The sequence below is a fragment of the Neopelma chrysocephalum genome, unplaced genomic scaffold (genome assembly GCF_003984885.1).
Source record: "Neopelma chrysocephalum unplaced genomic scaffold, ASM398488v2 Primary Assembly neopelma1_97222, whole genome shotgun sequence".
In the NCBI taxonomy this organism is placed as follows: domain Eukaryota; kingdom Metazoa; phylum Chordata; class Aves; order Passeriformes; family Pipridae; genus Neopelma; species Neopelma chrysocephalum.
In genome coordinates, this window is record NW_020925863.1 from 4261564 (window position 1) to 4279489 (window position 17926).

General features: G+C 47.0%; 1 long non-coding RNA gene across 3 annotated transcripts in view; it reads left to right on the forward strand.

Moving 5' to 3' along the window:
* The first annotated feature begins 13873 nt into the window (after positions 1–13873).
* Positions 13874–17926, forward strand: part of LOC113961529 — a 46423-nt gene continuing 42370 nt past the window's right edge. For 2 of the 3 annotated variants that reach the window (XR_003532337.1, XR_003532339.1), the window contains exons 1-4: positions 13874–14637; positions 15861–15975; positions 17106–17220; positions 17357–17674. This is a non-coding gene — a long non-coding RNA (uncharacterized LOC113961529). The remainder of the gene's footprint in view (positions 14638–15860; positions 15976–17105; positions 17221–17356; positions 17675–17926) is intronic. The other variant, XR_003532338.1, reaches the window with a different exon arrangement.

A 17926-nucleotide genomic window follows, 5' to 3' on the forward strand; every position in this document is an offset into this window, starting at 1 on the left:
CACAATCCCAATAACCTTTCAAATTAAAAAAGCAGAACAAACCCAATAGAATTACAATTTCTTTCTTTCTTGGGGTCTTTAGAAAGGCACCTGGAAAATCCCAGCTCACCTAAAGTGATAATTTGAAGAAAATGTGTTGGGGATGTCTGTTGCTCTATGTTGTTTGTCCTGGGAGTGCTGGAAGAGCCAAGCCTCCATCCCTGTCTGGGGGCACATTCCATAGCCAGATGAGTGAGTGAGTGCTGTTACGTGTGTGGCTCCCACAGCTCTGAATCTCTCTGGATGAATTTCTCTACAGAGATGAGGTAAATCCAGAGTGAATGCCCATCTGTTTCTGTGTGAGGCTGGGAGTCACGACCTCCCCAGTACTCCCTGGCCCCCTCGCTGCTCTCCTGGCTGCAGTCCTTCTGCCAGGAGCTGACCATCCTGCTGCTGATATGATGCACATGCATGCACAGAAATTAGATGAAAAGAGCTGGTCTGGTAAGTTTTTATTACTTATATCTGCTTATAAGTGGGCAAGTGGGACTTTAGTCCTATTATTTAACCTTTTGCTTTGAAAACATCAACACCTGCACCAGAGAAGTTTCGAAAGTTTAGTTGCCAATTTTCCTTCCACTTTCTGTGACTCTGGTGAAAGGGTATTATTTATCAAACTAAGTGTATGTTATAATCTTTGCAAAATGGTAAAGATCAAAGACTACCTTGCATCAAGCGGAATTACAATGCCATAACATTTTTTCTTGTTACAACTGATATCAATCATGGCATGACAGCAAGCCACAGAGAAGGTTTTTCAGTTGGTATCACTGACATGCTGCAAACATCTGAAATACAGCAGCCAGCTAGCATTTCTTCCTTTCTCTGGGTGTGAGAGGGAAAAACCAGCAGCATAAGTAAGTGTCTTTGGTACCCATGCCATTAAATACTGCCATTTGGCAGTGAAACACGTGCACATGACTTTAGTTCTGCCTGCGGCTGTTGCATCCTCATAAAGGAAGAGATAAAAGCCTCTATGAGAGGAGAAGGCTTGATTTCAAGTGACAGTAGTGACATTTTCAGCAATGACCCCCGAGTGCGGCAGAGTCCGCCATATGATACTCCTGTCCCAAAGGCATGTGCATCATCCTCCTCTCTCTGGGAAGAGGTGGGAATTCAGATGAATGGCCAGGGCTGCCCAGCACTGGGTGGTGAGGCACTGACCCAGCTGAGCCCTGAACAGCATCTGGCTCTGCTCATGGTGCCACTGCCAGCATGAGTGCTGTGCAGCTTTCTTCTCACAACTCACAGTCATATCTTTGTTTAATTTAGTCTTGAGAGTCTTTTCACCATGGCCACAGACAAACTAAAAAAGGAATAAGATTTTTCTTGATCCTCCCCAGGACCTTGTCAGGCTGACGAGTTTTACAGATCCAGCACTTAAAGTACTGTATGCACAGTGTCCTCTAGACTTATCTCTGGGAGTATCTGGTGGAGAACAGAAAGGAAAGGGGAATTATAAGAGATCTGTTTGCATACAAATCACTTCCATCTCTCCTCTGCACAACTAGAGCCAGCCCCATGTATTTCTCCTTGCAACATGCACAAGTCCACCGCAGCATCTTTCTGTGCTGTGCTCACAGGTTGTGCTTCTGCCAAGTGCCATCTGAGCTCCCAGCCCGTGGAGATCCCCTCGGACCCTGCAGCAGGAGCTTGCAGCAGTGGGGCACACTGAGGCACATCCTGCTGTCAGCCAGCACCAGCAGGAGCAGCAAGGACCAGCCTGTGGAGCCTGCGCACCACCACACACAGGCGGGAGCCCAGGAGCTCCAGGCAGATGGAGGCTGCAGTTGTGTCGAGCAGTATCGATTCTGGCAGTGACTGGAGCACTTCGGTTTCTGTACTGGGGTTATATGAGCATTATATTTTCATAAAATGCAATTTCACTTTAAATGGTCCTGCAGCTGTTTCTCAGGGACTTCAATCCAGAGTGGGAATCCTTTAAACATAGCAAAGAGGAAAAGAAAAAAAGCAAATGTGGTTGGGAACATATGAGGATTCAAAAAATTTAAACATCTTGGGTTTTCAGGATTCTCTTGCTATTTGAATAGAAAACTGCATGGTTTCAGACAAAGTGCCCATCTTCATTTTTTCAGTCTCCTTTTCCTCTGTTGCAGAGAGCCACACAATGTACTTCCCCACCAGTTACTAAAATGCTTCTAAAAACTTGAAGAATTATTTGAAAAAGGGCTTTCCTATTCCTTATACATAAAACATGCATGCATATTCATATAAAACATTTAGAAAAATTTGTACCAGTTATAATTAGCATGTTTTGTGCATCTATTTTCTTTGCTATTAAATAACAAATTTGTGGTAACCATAGCAACTGGAACATCACATGGTACTGGTGCTATTTTGGGGATAACATAAGTACCTTTCTTAAAGAAGCATTCACACCTCTAAGCTATGAATTTTAATAATTTTCACTACAAATTATTTGTTTGGTGGATTGTATTTGTCCCTCATCCTAACACTGATTTAACGTGGAATGCACTACCTTGTATTGCAGTGTCTATGACCACTTAAAAGCTGTGATGAGTCCTCCTGTTTTCCAAAAAGGCAAGAGAGTTAGGAAAGGCAAAGGAGAAGCTATGTGGCATATTAGTGGAACTTGCATTGAGGGAAAAAGTACAGTAAAATTAAGGATTTCTTTTATTTTTTCTGGGGAAGGAGCTCACATTGGTCATGTACCTCTTCATGCTTGAATGGAGGAAAGCAAAAGGAAAGAGATGCTTTAATCTTGGACTCCTACTGGAATAAGCCAGAAGTGCTGTAGCAGCTCTACTGGAAGATGGGAGAGGTCTTTGGGAAGTTCACATGGTAAGAGACCATTTGAGCCATCAAAGCCAGTTCCCTGCTGCTGCAGTCAAGTGTGTTTGTCTACTGAGTGTCTTCTGTACACCACACCTCATACCACGGGCCTTCCAACATATCTCAGAGCCTTACCCTAATGAGATAAAGAGCAAGAGACAAATGCCACAACAATAATGAGCCAGTAAAAGAGATTGGGTGGCAACAAGCTCGGTATTCATGTGCTAGAGTAGGGATTCTCTTAAATAAAATTTGCTGGAGAGTCATATTACAGATAAGAGCAAAATGCCTCAAGAATCTCTGCCACTGTTGTGATGAATTGAGGAAAAATGGAAAAATGTGGAAGAAATTCTCTACAGTCTCTAAAATTGGTAATTCAGTTAATTGTGAGACTGTAAGTAAGATGAACCAAACAGGCACCGATGAGAAATGAATGCTATTAAAAATACCCTGCCCACACTGATGTACTAATGAAAAATGCTGGTTGACATGATTAATTGTTTTATCACGAAAGTGTCTGTATAGATGAAACCCACCCTGAGCTGTCAGGATGGTGTTATCCATCTCCTAGAGCAGAGGTAATGAGGGATCATTCACCCTGGGTGGCTCAGGCAGGTGATTTGGGTTAATACACACACCGAAGAGGCCATTAGGCTTGGAAATTACTTAGCTTGAGCCTTCCTGCCAGGGTAGAGTTTGGAGCAGAGGAATTTTACCAGAAGGTGAAGAAAAGTGCTGGGGTGGATGAGAAGAGCCACGAAATGGAGCTGTAAGTAGACACAGGAGCATGTGCAAGAAATGGGGGATTATAGGGCCTGCCAGGGCTGTACTGACAAAGGGGTGTGATGCTCAAGCAGTGTCTTGGGCCTGAAGCTGGAGTCTCTGGTGCAGGCGAGAGCTTACCAAGCTGTGGACTGGCTTGCACCAAGTTGCAAGGAGTAAAAGTTAATGAGAATTTTAACATATCTAAGTCAGACTTGGGGAATTAGCCTGAGTAAAGATTCACTAAGTAATGCTTTGCCTCTGACTCCATTTTGTTCTGCCTGCCTTCAGTTTTTCTCCATTCAGGTGTATCACTGGGAATTTTTTTTTAAAAAGTTCATCTTTACTTACCACTAACTTTTGTTTAATCACAAGCTTATTTCTTCTTTTTTTTTTTTAGTTAATAATTACAAATTGTAAAATGTTCCTCTTCAGCCATTTTGAAATTATGGTTTTTGTTTCCAAAAGTGCTATAGTACACAAAAAGATTGAAAAAGAAATTAAAGCAAACATTCTGATCTCAAAATTGGAAAGTTTTGATTACCCTCCACTAACCCTTAATTGTTTACTATCTTTGCTTGCCTGCACAAAATAAATAATCCAAGATGGAGCAATCCTTTCACCTCTCTTTTGCTAAGTCCTTGGAGACTTGCAGTGCTTGTTTCAGGAGGCCCTGTCAGGATGTCTTGTGTAGTGGCTGCCCAAGAGAAGAGGCTCCCTGGTCCCCACCATGCTCCCTCCATGTGTTGAGTTATTGACCCTTTTGGGCTGAACCTGCTTCATCCTCTCTTGCTGCAGCTCTTGCTGTTCCATGTGTTTCTCCAACCACTGCCTGCCCCCTCCACCAGTGGTTGGGACATCTCCTCCATTTGCCTGTGCTGTGGACAGGGACTGGTCCTTGGCTTGGCTGAGTGCAACTCTGTTCCAGCATTTCCCTCACTTCCAGTGTCATTCTCTTCCCAGTACCCACTTCTTAAGAAAAGTCTTGGGAAAAGGTCTAACAAGGCAGCAGTGAGACATTTCAGCTGAACACATACGCTTCCAGGAGCCCTGAGGGGTGAAGCAAAAGTAAACCCATTAGAGGCAAAAAGGGGAAATTGCACAATATGCTTTTTTCCTTTTCTTGATCCATTCTGTGAAATGGGAACTTCCTATTCTACTTTATGTTTGGAGAGGAAGCAAAGCAAAGAAAAAGATTTGGAAGATGCTGGCAAGTGATAACATACAAAGGAATTATTTTTCTTACATAGTAAATGAATGGCTTTCTGCCTTGCCTTTTGTTACCTAGACTGTAAATAGGAACTTTCCCTTTGGACTGACTGTTTAGATATGAGACTTAGAGCTGATCTGAAGTAATGGGATCAGAAAATAGGAGAGATATATCAAAGAGAATGATACATATGCTCGTACTACTGAACTTTCTCTTGCAGCGCTCCTCGGATACTGTATGTAAATGTTCACAAGTACAAAGTGCACTTCATTTTACTGCAGACCTAAGCTAAGACATGGGTTCTGAGAAGCCTGCTTGTTTGATCCTTGGGGGGCAGCCCACCTGCCTTAGGGCAAAGCAGAGATTCTCTGCAATAAAGCAGAATGTGAGGTAATTCCATTGCATGGCCTGATTTATGCTTGCTAAATGCTGGAAGAACTCGGCATTTAAGGGTGCTGGAAGTGGAGACTCGCGCTCCCAGATCTCAGAAATGGCAATAGTAAGCCTGACCAGGCAAATAAGCCAGCAAAACAGAGATTTGTGACAAAGGGAACTCTTAAATCAAAAAACAGATTATCTTCAAAGAAAAAGTACATTTCACATTCATGAAAGAACTTTCTACTCTACTTGTTAGGCTACCCAAACTTTTGCAATGAAGTTATAGCCTTTCTGACCATGTCGTCAGGGCTGTGACATGGCTTTCTGTGAGTATGGCTGTGATGATGCATTGTTCTTCTTGGGTTTGGAAATCTCCAATTCATATTCAGCTGCTGTGGAAAAAATCCTGAAAATTCACAGAGTTGTCTTGTTTCCAAAGGCACTTCTGACCTGGGCAATGTATTCTAAAATCCTTAATCATTTTCTGCTTACTGAAAATCCTCCCTGACTGAATAAGAATTTTTCCCACGTCAGAAATTAAAGGAGAGAAGGGATCTCTAGTGTGGTTCTTATATATACATAGTGTATATATGTATATAATACTTATATGTATATAAGTACAGTGAGAATATAATTATAAAATATTATACATATATTTTCTTATTAATATAAAATTGATAAATTAGTTACTTACCTTCCACTTTGTATTTAGGAACATTTAGATGCTATTTGATACTATTTATATTTTCCAGGCCATCTCTTCATAAGATTACTTTTTGAATAGGTGCTACTAGGCCTATATTTTAGAAGATATTTAAAGCAAAATAAAGAGATAAACCCCCAAACAGCACCGTCAGAGTCATCTGAAAAAGTTGCTCAGACTAGGGAGTTCCAAAAACAAACTTGGTTTCTTTCATTTCTTGTATTAAACTTCTGTAAACCAAGTAGAACTTTGCAGATCAATAATAAGACCCAAGGAAAACAAAAACAGTGCCTAAACAAAATCTCTTTTGTGCTACTTACGTCTGCTTTATACATAAGCAGAAGTAAAGATCAATATTTGTGAAAGTAGTGGCCTGAGCAGATTTTCTCCCCCACTGAAAATACTGTGTGACTAAATAGGAAACCTTTAGAGGAGGCAGTGCAGGATCTGCCCTGTGTTCCCAGAATTTGAGGCTGACAGCACAGAGCTAGTTGCTTGTAACACTCCCAGCTCTTCTGCTGAACAGTATGAACAACAGACAGACATCCATGTGCATCTCTCTTTTTCTTTAAAATAGTCTTTATCACTACTGTATACTCTTCTAAACTGTATGGGTGAGTTCTTCTGATCTGCTACTGAGTTTTTTTTCCTCTCAAAGTAAACCTGACATCTGTCAAAACCACAAGTTAAGAGCATCTAAGATGGTTTTCAGTATTTGTATTAATACATTTTTCCCTGATCAGCTGAAAGTTGTGAAAAGTTCGCTTTGAATTCTCCCCTAAGATATTTTATGAAATACAAGTAGAAGGGAAGTTTTGATTCTACTACACAAATAGCAGCCACTTTATTCTCTTTTATTCTGTGCTTTAAGCAGTACAACCACTTGAATATTTCCTACTTCAAACACAAAGCCATAGTATTTAAAACATTAAAATAAATCCTTTATTTCACTTCAGTATCAGTATGACTATTACTAAAGGGTGTGTCCTTCACTGCTCGTTTCAACATTACACTTAAAAGCTTTCATTTCAATTGAATTAAATCTCAACTAAGTTAATTAATAAACAGGAATATCAGGCGATGGCACAGCACCACCCAAGTTGCTAATGCAAAATGATGAGCAAGTGGTGAAAGGTTAGCCCTGGAACTGGGGCCTGCAGATGCAACCTGCTTTTCATATTGATTGTGTTTTCCACTGGGCTTTGGGTCAGGTGCTGAGACCTCGAGGCTTGCTCTGTCTGCAGCTGTCTTACTGTCTTCTTTGCTTACCTTGAGCAAGTTCTGCAATAATTCTGTACTGTTTCTCCAAGAATAAAATAAGTCTAATGTTTATCAGTGTTGCAAAGGCATTAACGCCTCTGAAAAGGTCTTAGGTGTTCCCTATGAGGAAGATGCTATACACAATAAAATATGTACAGTATGTGTATATATAAAAAAATATAATCTCAAGGGTTAATGTTTCTCTACAGGAAATTTAGTTTTACCTATTATTAAAATCAATTGTGAATTAATATCATTTTTAGGGTAAAATGGGTTTACAACCAGAAAAAGAAAAGATACAGGCACCTGTTTAGAGAGAGGAGCAACATAGAACTATATATGTTATACCAAAAGCATTTGTTGGTACATAAAAGACCAATATGCAACTGCATAATAAAGTAGAAAGATGAGATTAAATGTTCAAATAGATATACTAATTAGAAAGGACATACAACCATGTGTAGAGAACCTGATGGTGAGAGAATGACAGAGATTCAGCACTACAGTGAATTATAAATGTCAAATTACAAGGATGCATGTAAAAATGCTTGTAACTCTTAAGAACTAGACTCTGTATTCATGTGAAAGCTGTTGCCTTTATCATCATCTTAGATCCCTCTAAGGTGTTCTGTCATTCACTGTCAAATTTTCTACGTAAGATAGTAAGACGTATGTCACACAGGTGTCCAAAACTGCTCCTCTGCCATTGTCAGGACACACCAATATATTTTGAGGGGTTTTGCAAGCAAAAAGAATATTAAGCAGGAGATCTGCTTAAGTATTAGCAGTCAGTTACAGATTCTTCCCCCCCTTAGATATGATAAAATCTAACACATAATGCCAAAAATGTAGGGGAATATGGAACCAGCAATGTGTGTTCAGATGGCTGTGGACTCAATAGGCTGTTAGAGAGCCATAGGATGAACAGTAAAAGTGGATGCTAACTAAATTTTGATGTGCAAGAGCATGTCTTTAATTTGCAATATGTTTTGTTTAATTAAAAGGTAAATACCATTTATAATTCTTCTCACAGACTGTTTGAGAGCAGCAATAACACCTACAGAGCTCTCAAGACACCTGAAGAACTTCTTTGATGCATCTGATCCATGGGGTAGGTACATCATTTAAGTGAAAACAGTTGACTACTTTATTAAGTGATATTTTTGGTTTTGCACAATATTGATTATTGCTTCTAAAAATTTCTAAACATCATTTGCAAGATACTAGCTGCATGAAACATGTAAAATACTCTGTCATGGGAGTGTGGTGAAAATCCCTCCCCAAATATAATTGACTTGGCAAAACAACATTTACCATAGTGCAGTTGACTTGCATTAAGCCAAAACAACACATGAATATGAAGGCACAAAACCTGTCTGCACAATCTGTGTTCAGACCCTTCTGCATGCAGGGCACACAGAAATGCTGCCAGAGCAGTCATGACTTCTGAGGGTTGCTTTTCTTAGTTATATCTTCTCCTTTGACACAACCCTCCAAGCTTGCAGAGCTTATAGTTAGTTTTCCTTAAGGTCTTTAAAACTCAACACCCTGTTACAGATTTTGGCCTCATGCTCTGCTTTGAGTTGTTGTGGTTCCTTCAGCAGAACCCATCACCATGGTACTTCCTCACTCCTCACAGGCCAAGGTGAATCCATGGCTGCACTCACGGCAGAAGCCCTCCAAAGGCATCACGCATTTGTCAAACAGAGCAGCTGAAGCCAAGAGAGGTGTCCAATGGGAAGGCAGTGCTAGCGCAGAGATGAGTGTTGTGCAGTCACCCTATTGCATCTGCACAGCCGCTCTTAGAAACCCAAGTGTTAGCTGCCCAGCAGCACTGAACGGCTACAGCTGCTGAGGGAAGACTGCAGGAGAACTGACTGACTCTGAGAGACACTTGCCTCTCCTACTGGTGGTCATTAGGGACAGCATCTCCAGATCAGCTTTTCCAGTGGGGAGTCCTGCAGCTCACATTTTGTTAGGTTGTTTTGAATTGAGTAGAATGGCTGAGAAGAAGCACAGGCTGCTGACACCAAGCTCCCTGATATGCTAAAGCTGGATCATGTTCTGCTCAGAGGGTCTGATGGTATCAGCCTCCAGAGAATCAGTGTCTGACACTTCCCAGTCTGTTGTTCATATTGGTTTGGTCTCAGCTGAGCTATTTCTTACAACGAAGAACATATCTGAGAGAGTTACAATTTGCTGTAATCATATTTTCCCAGTTTTTCTCTGTGATAATTACTCCCATAAATATCATTGCTTCACCTCAGCTCAACAGAGTGCTCTCTATTTCTGTCTCAGTCTCAACCTTCTGCACTTGGATTGCTGGGGAAGGACAATGATAGTATTTGTTATTACCAGGACCACTCCAGCTAAGGGGCTGTTGGGGCTTCCAGTGTTAGTACTGTTTCTGTGCAGTACTACGTGATCAAAAATTGCCTTCTGAATTGAAAACTGGTGAAGAAAATGTGTTAAATTGTGTCTATTTTAAAATAATAATTATTATTATTATAATTATAATAATAAATAACAATAATAATAAAGCTTTGACTTGGTTTTCAACCAGGCAAAGACTTGAAAACCAGAAGCCAGAATGCAGCTTTGCAGTTAAATGTCCCTGGTTTTACTGCTTGTCCCTGGGTTTAGTTTGATGACAGAGAACATTTTTAATGTAATCAATGGGCTGCAGGTCTCAGGAATTCTGGTTCCTAGCGTGCTTACTGACTAACAGCTTTTATGATAGACCCTTAAAGTAGACTTTATAAGAGTATGGGCTATTTTTAACTGCAGCTTCAGAGTCACAGACACATTTGGACTTCAGAGGCCCAGGCACCAGGAGTACCTGGAAAGGAGGTGCCTGGTTTGAGAGCATACAATGCAGGTAAATATATGGGAAAGAAAAAGAGGCAAGAAGAGGAGGATTGTTGTCCCCATTTTAAAACTGGTGAAATGTGGCAAAAGACTAAAGGACTAGCCCAAGTTACCTCTGTTGCCTATGGCAGACCTGGCATTCAAAGCCACGTCTCCAGATTTCTAATATACCCTCTTAACTACAAGGCCGTTCTTCCCCTCCAGAAGATGATATATAGGTATATAAATGTGCATTGATGTAATGCCAAGTTATAAACCACAAGCCTTTCAGAACTCATGTCCCTGATAGATTACAAAAGAACTTGAAGTCAGGAGAATTGTGGTTTGTCTGACCTTATGCTAATCATTCTCCCTACTTGTGTCTTGGTCAAACTGAAAATGGATAGAATAATGAACCCTTTTGAAAACCGTAATTTCTGGGTGTTGGTCATGACCCAGTTTTCATAAGTTGCTAGGATATGGGGATAATCAGGGAAATGAAGATTCTATCTTATGAGACAAGACCGAAAAGCTTGATTTAAACAAAAGAAATTATGAGAAGGAATATTAGTACACTGTGAAGGGAGTAAATATCAGAACTAATTAAGTTCAAGGACAAAATTGACATCTGAAGAAATGGATATAAACAGGCCCCTAATAAACATAGGCTGGAATTCTTAAGAAGCTGAGTTATGAGATTCTGGAAGAGTTTTCCAAGGGGAATAATAGGGCCAGAGAAAGTAAGTGCTTTTTAAATGGATCTCAATCAGTTTGTGAACTGGGTATCATGCCTGAGACAACCAGAAAGCTGTCAGGCCAGAAAATCCAATGTGCCCAGGTAACAGCCAGAACATCACCTAGATATAACATCAGGTGATGTTCTAGAGAAAGAAATAGCCCGTCACGATGTATCTCAAATTGCATCATGTGTTTTTTGGTTTTTAGGCTACTCCGTTCAGAGTTCCTCTTCAATTCCCTGATTATCTCACCAGCCTAGCACTTGAGGTGTTATTCAACATTTTCAGGTAATCCTTCCCTGCTCTCAAGTGCCAGCGTAGGAGCAGAGCTGGAACAGCTCAAGGTAACATTGAATGTGGAGCTCCTCGTGTTGCCTGCTGAGGATGGGAGAGCAGGGGTGGGCGCGAGCAGGGGCGGGTGTCTGGGCAACACGCACGGTGTTCTCCTCCTACGGCTGAAGACTCCGTGCAGAGGGTGGACCCTGCGGCCCCTCTGTGCAGCCCCAGGGCGGGGAGGCCCGGGCGGGACTCGGGCGGGGCTCGGACGGGCCCTGGCCCCGCCTCGAGCTGCAGCCCCGCCCGCGGCCGGCAGGGGTCTCCCCCGCTCCGCCCGCGCAGGCGGCCGTGGCCGGGGGGGCGGCCCGGCCCAGCTCGACCCGGCCCCGCTCGGCCCGCTCCGCCGGCGCCGGGAGACCCCCCGGCAGCGCCCCCCCCGCGTCTGCCCGCAGCCCTAACCGCGGCTGCACCTCCGCGGGTGTGGAACGGGCCGCCCCGGGCCGGAAACGCGGCGCGGGGCCGGGGCAGCGGGGCCGGCGGAGCTGCCGCCCCCGGCCTGGATCGGCGGCGGCTGCCGGGAGACAAAAGGCGGGCGCGTGTCCGCCCCTGCGGCAGCGCGGGGTGCGCGGCCGCTCCCCCTTCCCGGGCCGCCTGCGGGAGGGCCGGAGTCCGCCGCCCAGCCGCCCTCCCCGCCTGGCTGCGGCGCGGAGCTCCGGGAAAAGACCGTCCTGTTTGAACGGGGACAGGCGTCCGTGCGTGCGGGCAGCGCGGCGCTGGCACCCGCGGGAGCAGGCGGCCTCGGTGCCGGGCTCCGGGGCGGATGCCGAAGCCCATGTGCATAGTGTTAACCCCGGGCAGGGAGCGGAGAGAGGGTATAGAGCGGGTCCTTACAAACCCGTGTGCAGGTGTGATTGGAAAAAAGAAAGGGAGCGGCCACCTTTTATTGGGCACTGAAGCTCCTGAATTATAAGTAGCAATAACTAGATCGCCTTAACACTGGGTTGGTTGGGTTTGTTTTTTTTTTCCTCTGGTACAGCATATTGTGCGTTATCGTGTAAGCGGTGCCGATGCGTGCGGGGCACGGCAGAGCGTGGCTGCCAGAGTGGCACCGGTGCCCAATGTTCCTGCTCTCCTGGCAGCCGCTGCCGCAGCCCGCCTGGCTTCCCGGGAGGTCTCTCCGGGACCGGGAGTGAGAGAAGCAAACTCTCAAGTTGTGCCCGGAGAAAAGTTGCCCGGCTGGGAGTGTCGGGGGATCCTGAGAGTCGGCACCCACACGCTCCTGCTTGGTGCTGAGTTCTTTTCTGGTTCTTCTGCAAACCCAGGGGAAGGGCAGGCTTTGCCTAGGAAGCTTGCCGTAGTCGTATGGAGACAAGTGGAAAAAGAAAACAACACGTCTTCTGAGTGGCATCTCGCCTTGTTCTGTCTTCTCCTGTCCTGGCCAGGGCTAGAAGAGAGGATGAGGACGGCCGGAGCAGTGCTGGTGCCGGTTCTCCCCAGTCGTAGCCTCTCCTCAAGAAACACGCCTGAGTCATCGTGGTGAAGAACCAAACCCAACAAAAGTTGAATCTCTGTCGAAGGGGGGTCCGGGGGCCCCGAGCCCGGCGGCTCCTGCTCGCGGAGTGCTCGGCGGCGGCGGAGCGCTCGCCGCGGCTTGGATTTGACCTGCAGAGGGCAATAGTTGGACGCAAATGCCAACAAAGGCGGCGGGGCTCGCTGGCTCGGCCGGGACCCGAGAATGCTGTGTAGGTAGGCAGCAGTGCTTAATTAATGTATATTGAAACAAAAGATCGGGTAAAGTGTTTGATTTGTCTTTAGGCTAAGTTTTCAAGGCTAATCTAATTCATAACTGTTAGATTTATTCTACAGAGATTAACACAAACTTCCAGGAGAATCATGTGGTTGACTCCAGAATTACTCTAAATGATAACAGTTTACCAGAACGTTTACATTCAGCCCCTTGGATTCGTATTATTGGCGTTATTACTCTCTACTAATCAGGCAGGCGAGGTGGAAACGACGGAGAACTTTCCTAATTGTTGTAGCGATTGTCAGGGCGACCGCGCAGACTTTGTCGGAGGGGGCGACAACCGCCCGGTGCCCTGCGCAGCGGTGCGGGGCGCGTCGTGCCCGGCCATTGTCTGCGGGGCCGGGCCGCCGCCGATCAGCACCGGGCTGGCGGACAGCTCCGGACCGGCCCCGCGGCCCTGCCCCGAGCTGCCGCCTCCGCCCGGGGCTGGAGCGGGCGGAGGGGAACTCGCTTCCCCTCGCTTTAGCAGCCCTTCTCCCCGCTGGCGATGGATTCATCAGGGAGTGGAAAAGAGCACTCCGACGGGCGCACTTTGTCTCCCCGTCGGTGTGCGTAGACGCGGCTGCTGCAGGCGTCTGTGGCTTGTGTACATACATGGCTTTAATAATTACATATACGTCTCTATAACCTCAGAATTCAGGAAAGACTAGAAAACGCTACCAGATTGGAGTGTTGGTAGCAGGGGTGATTGCAGGTCTGGATGCATACTCCGTATCATCCCAACTCACCGCCCCTTCCTTCCTCCCTTCCCCCCCCCAAATCATATTTATCTGAGATTATGTCAAATATCAGCTATCGGAAATGTCTTGCCCAAAAGCCATTCCCGCTGGAAAAAGTCAAAAGGGTTCCTGGCATTAAAACGACCTTGCGTCATTCCTGATGAAATTAGCAGAGCTGCTTGTTTAGAGCTTTGCTAAGGATGCACTTTGGTCACAGTAACAAGTAAGAGATTTGGGGTTTAACCCCCCGTCTGAGCAGGAGCCGTCTGCTTTCACTAGCTGCAAAGCCCGAGACCAGCACTCGAAAGCGCCTTAGACCCGCAGTCCATTTTTCACTTGTCTTTAAGTGCAAGTGATGGGAATTGCTAACCTCGGCTAAGAAAATTTCATTTCCCCCCTCCTGCTAAACGGTTCTGGTCGACATATGTTTGTTATCAGAGAGAGGTGCTATGAACACAGAGCCATTTTCTTAGCAGCTCTTTGACTCTGTGTTACCATAGTCCCACACGGCATTGGTCCTTTCCCGTTGGGAAGTCATGAATAAGAGACTATGAAGCTTGCACGTCAGATCTTCCTCAATTAATCCACCATTAGCATGTTTGGGATCCTCTACTGGATGGTTAACAGCAGCTTTGGTAACTGTATGCTGTCCATACCCAATTATGCTCTGCTAAAAATGAACTCTGCAGAACAACCTTCCTGAGCTGTCAGTGTCTCCCGTTTTCCTATTTTAACGCTTGTGTGTAGTGGCAGGCGACAGATGGTGTAGATCAGATCGATTTGATTGCATTAGGCGATTTTTTTTTCCCTCCTCTCCCCCCCGACTCCTTTTCTGGAAGCCCACATTCATCTGAGAGGCGATCGCCGGGGACATGGGAAGCAAGAGCAGCCGCCGATGTGTGAAAGCAACGAGACATGGCCAGCCAGAGGCGCCGGGGTCCCTTCACGGGGTTTGTTAACATGGTAATCCGGCACCAGGAGAGAAAGCTGCTTTCTGCTGCCCAGAGCCCATTCCCCATCACACATCAGATGACTCCCTGGTTTTACACACAGTTGGAGTTCTGCTCGAAACCTGGATTTAAAGGGTAAGCGCTTCAATAGAGGTGGATTTCTGGTGGTTACTCGGGTAGGTGGCAAAAGGAGCGAGCTTCCAGCGATTTTTAAAAAGAGGCTCCCTGTTAGCGGGCATGAATATTTTCTTCCTTCCTTCTTTCATTTTTTTTCTTCCGTGCTGCCTCCTCTTTCACCAGCGAGCCCCCTAATTCAGAACAATTTCTCGCACGGAAAGACATCGCGCCTCTCTATTGACGGATGGGATCAATATTCCTCCCTCTGAAATTTGCTTTTCGTGGCAAACCCGAGCTCTGCTCAGAGCTCCTCTCCTGATAGCTTAATTGTTTAATTCCCTCCATCCGTTCCCCTCCCTTCTGTGTGTGTGTCCCTCTCCGCGGGCACGGCAGAGGAGGCGGAGGTGCCCCCCGGGGCCCTTCCCCGGCCCTGCCGGGCGGGGGCTCCGGCACCCGGGCTCTTTCGGCGGGGAGCGGGGCGGCAGCGCCGATAAACATGGCTTTCCGGAGCCGGTGAACAAAGGTATTTAGTGCCGCGGCGCGCCGCCACGGGCACCTCCCGCACGCCGCGGAGAAGGTGCGAGGCGGGCAGCGCGGCGGGGCTCGCTCCCCTGGAGCCCGGCGGCGGCCGGCCGGGAGCGCCGGGGCCGGGGTGGGCAGGGTCGAGGGGGCCGGCGGGGCCCGGCGGCGGGAGCGGCGCGGGGGGCCGGGCAGCGCGGCCGGCACTCGGCGCTGTCCTCGCCGCGGGTGCTGAAGGGCCCGGCGGGCGGGGGGTGCGGCGAGCCGGGCCGGTGCGGGGCGGCGGCGGGGCTGGGCAGGGGAAGTTTCGGCAGGCACTGTATTGGCGGGGAGTAGTGGGGGGGCTGCTGTTCGGGGAGGGGAAGGGCAGTGTCAGATGGACACGGCGAGAACAGCGTTGGCGCCGGGCGGTGCTGCTTTTCCCCTAGAATCGCATCCTTTAATATTTTTAAAAAACCCAACAAACACACAAAGTTTGGATTTCTGCCCAAGTCTCGATGCATTTATGGAGCGCCTCCAAATTTCGGAGAATATCTGTCTAGGTGTATCACTGTAGAATGTTTTTGCCACGACTCGGTGCATTTCACTTTTTCAAACGGCTTTTGTTCAAGTTGAAGGAAACCCACTGCATCAGTTATTTGAGTTCCAACGCCAGCTAATGGGGTTAGAGCCTTCAGTTTCACAGCGGGGAAAAATTACAGTGTTTGTTATTTACTTTCCAGCTGCCATTTAGAATACGACTTGAGAGCTTGCTGTTTAGAGGAATACAGGAAATTACACCTACAATGAGATTAAAATAGAGGAGAGTGTGTTGGAAATATTTTTTAATTATTTAAGGTAATGTAGCCATCAAAGTATTTTTTGTTCTCTTTCTATCTTTGTTTTTCCCTTGTCTTTCAAATTCAAGCCAGAGTCTATGTTACAAAACAAATGCTGTCTTCTCGTATGTTTTCGTACGAAGCATAGTAGTAATACGTCAAGGGAGGCAAGGGCTCATGTTAAGGAAGAAATCTGTAGGAAAAGCAAGCATCTTGTATTAATTTCAATTGGAATCTAATCAACAAGCTGGTCAGTCACCGAATGCAGTGGATAACGAGAGCTGTATGTGCTGCATAATTACTCATGTCTGAAGAAGTGCGGAGTACCCCTGCTCTGTGCGGGTTCGGACGGTGCGGTGCTAGTTTTATTCCCCCCTCCCCGTCACTCACACGGAAGCTGTCCTTAGCATCAGGAACTGGGGTGAAATAGCACGAAGTTCCTAAGCGCTAGGCGAAGTGTGCTGTGCCATGACGTTGCAGGGATCCTTTCTATTTAGTTGGCGAACAATAAACGTTTATTATCACCGCGGCAGATCATCAGACAAAGCTTCCCCCTCCCGCCTCCCCCAGGCACGAGCGCTGCTGATAAGGGAACTGCTCCGGGTGACAGGCAGAGCCGCAGGCGCCATTCGGAAATAACTTCTTTTATTATTGTTATTTCCCCCCCCCGGCTCGCCTTTTGCAAACCTTGGCAGGGCGGCGGCAGGTGTCAGGGCGGAGGTGCGCTGCCGCCGCCCCCGCCCGCCGCCGCGGAGCCGCCTGCCCGGCTCGGCGCCTCGCAGCCGCCGGGCTCCGCCGTTCGGGCACACGCGGGGAGTGGAGCGCGCTGAATTTGTACTTTGAAGCCTTTTTCGCCTTATATTTTCATGGCACCAGGAAGGCCTGACAGAGGAGTGCCTCTGCTGAGATAGGAGGCTTTGCTATTTGTTTCTTTGATTTTTTCCCCCCCTCTCCATCGCTTTCCTTTCCGCCCTCCCTCCTCTTGGTAGCACATCGAGTCAGTGTGAGTCAGGACTTGTAAAATGCATTTCCAAAGCCCAGATGAAAAGTCTCTCAGGCGTGTCTGCTGCTTTATCGGAGCTCTCCCAAGCCCACCTATGCAAACAGATTTGTAATATTCGTGTGCTTAACCGTGCATCTCTTTTACAGGAATCTGTTGCTGCGTATGACATCTCTTGCAAGCTCCCAGAGAGAATTGATGGAGCATACAGCTAGGGAATAGGATACCAGAGAAGCACAGAGGAAGAAACCAGGCAATTACCAGGTAAACTCAGCCTTACTTTGATTTATTTCCTTTCACCTCGCCTGCAAGCCCCTGCCCGTTCCAGTAAGGTAGCAGGAGAGCAGAGGGACTGTACGCGTGTGTATTAAACGCCTGCTCCTCTCTTTTGCCTCCGCAGGATGGGAAGGTTCAGCGTCCATTGGATATGGGACAAGATCGCTCGGCAATCCTTGTGGATTCTCCTTCTTCTAGAGGCGAATTATAGTTATGGATTTATTGTCCCGGTGCCGCACTTCCACCACCACCACCAGCAACAGCAGCAGCTTTCTGACTCTCTTCGGTGACGGGTATTCTTGGGTGGATAATACGGATTACGTTGTTATTGCTTAAGAATACGCGTAGTCGAGGAGAGTACCGGCGGCGGGCAGGCAGGCAGGCAGGCAGCGCGACCGCCCCCAGCCCACCAGCTGGCTCCTCACCTCCTCTAGTTGCCAAGGTAGCACCTTTTCCATCTTTTCCTACGCTTTGCAATGTGTCACTCTGTGTCTATGCCCGGGCGGGGGGAGCTCGGACGCCCTCTCTTGAGGAAGGGGGTGCCCGCTGTGTGTGTGTGCGTGGGAGCAAGCCCAGGGCTTGGGAGGGCCGGGGAAAGGCTGGCCAAGCTCCGCGGGTAGGGGGTGACCGGGAGAGCCACGGCCGCTGCGGGGAGCGCATCCGCGGACAGGCTCGGCAGGCTGGGCCGGGGCGG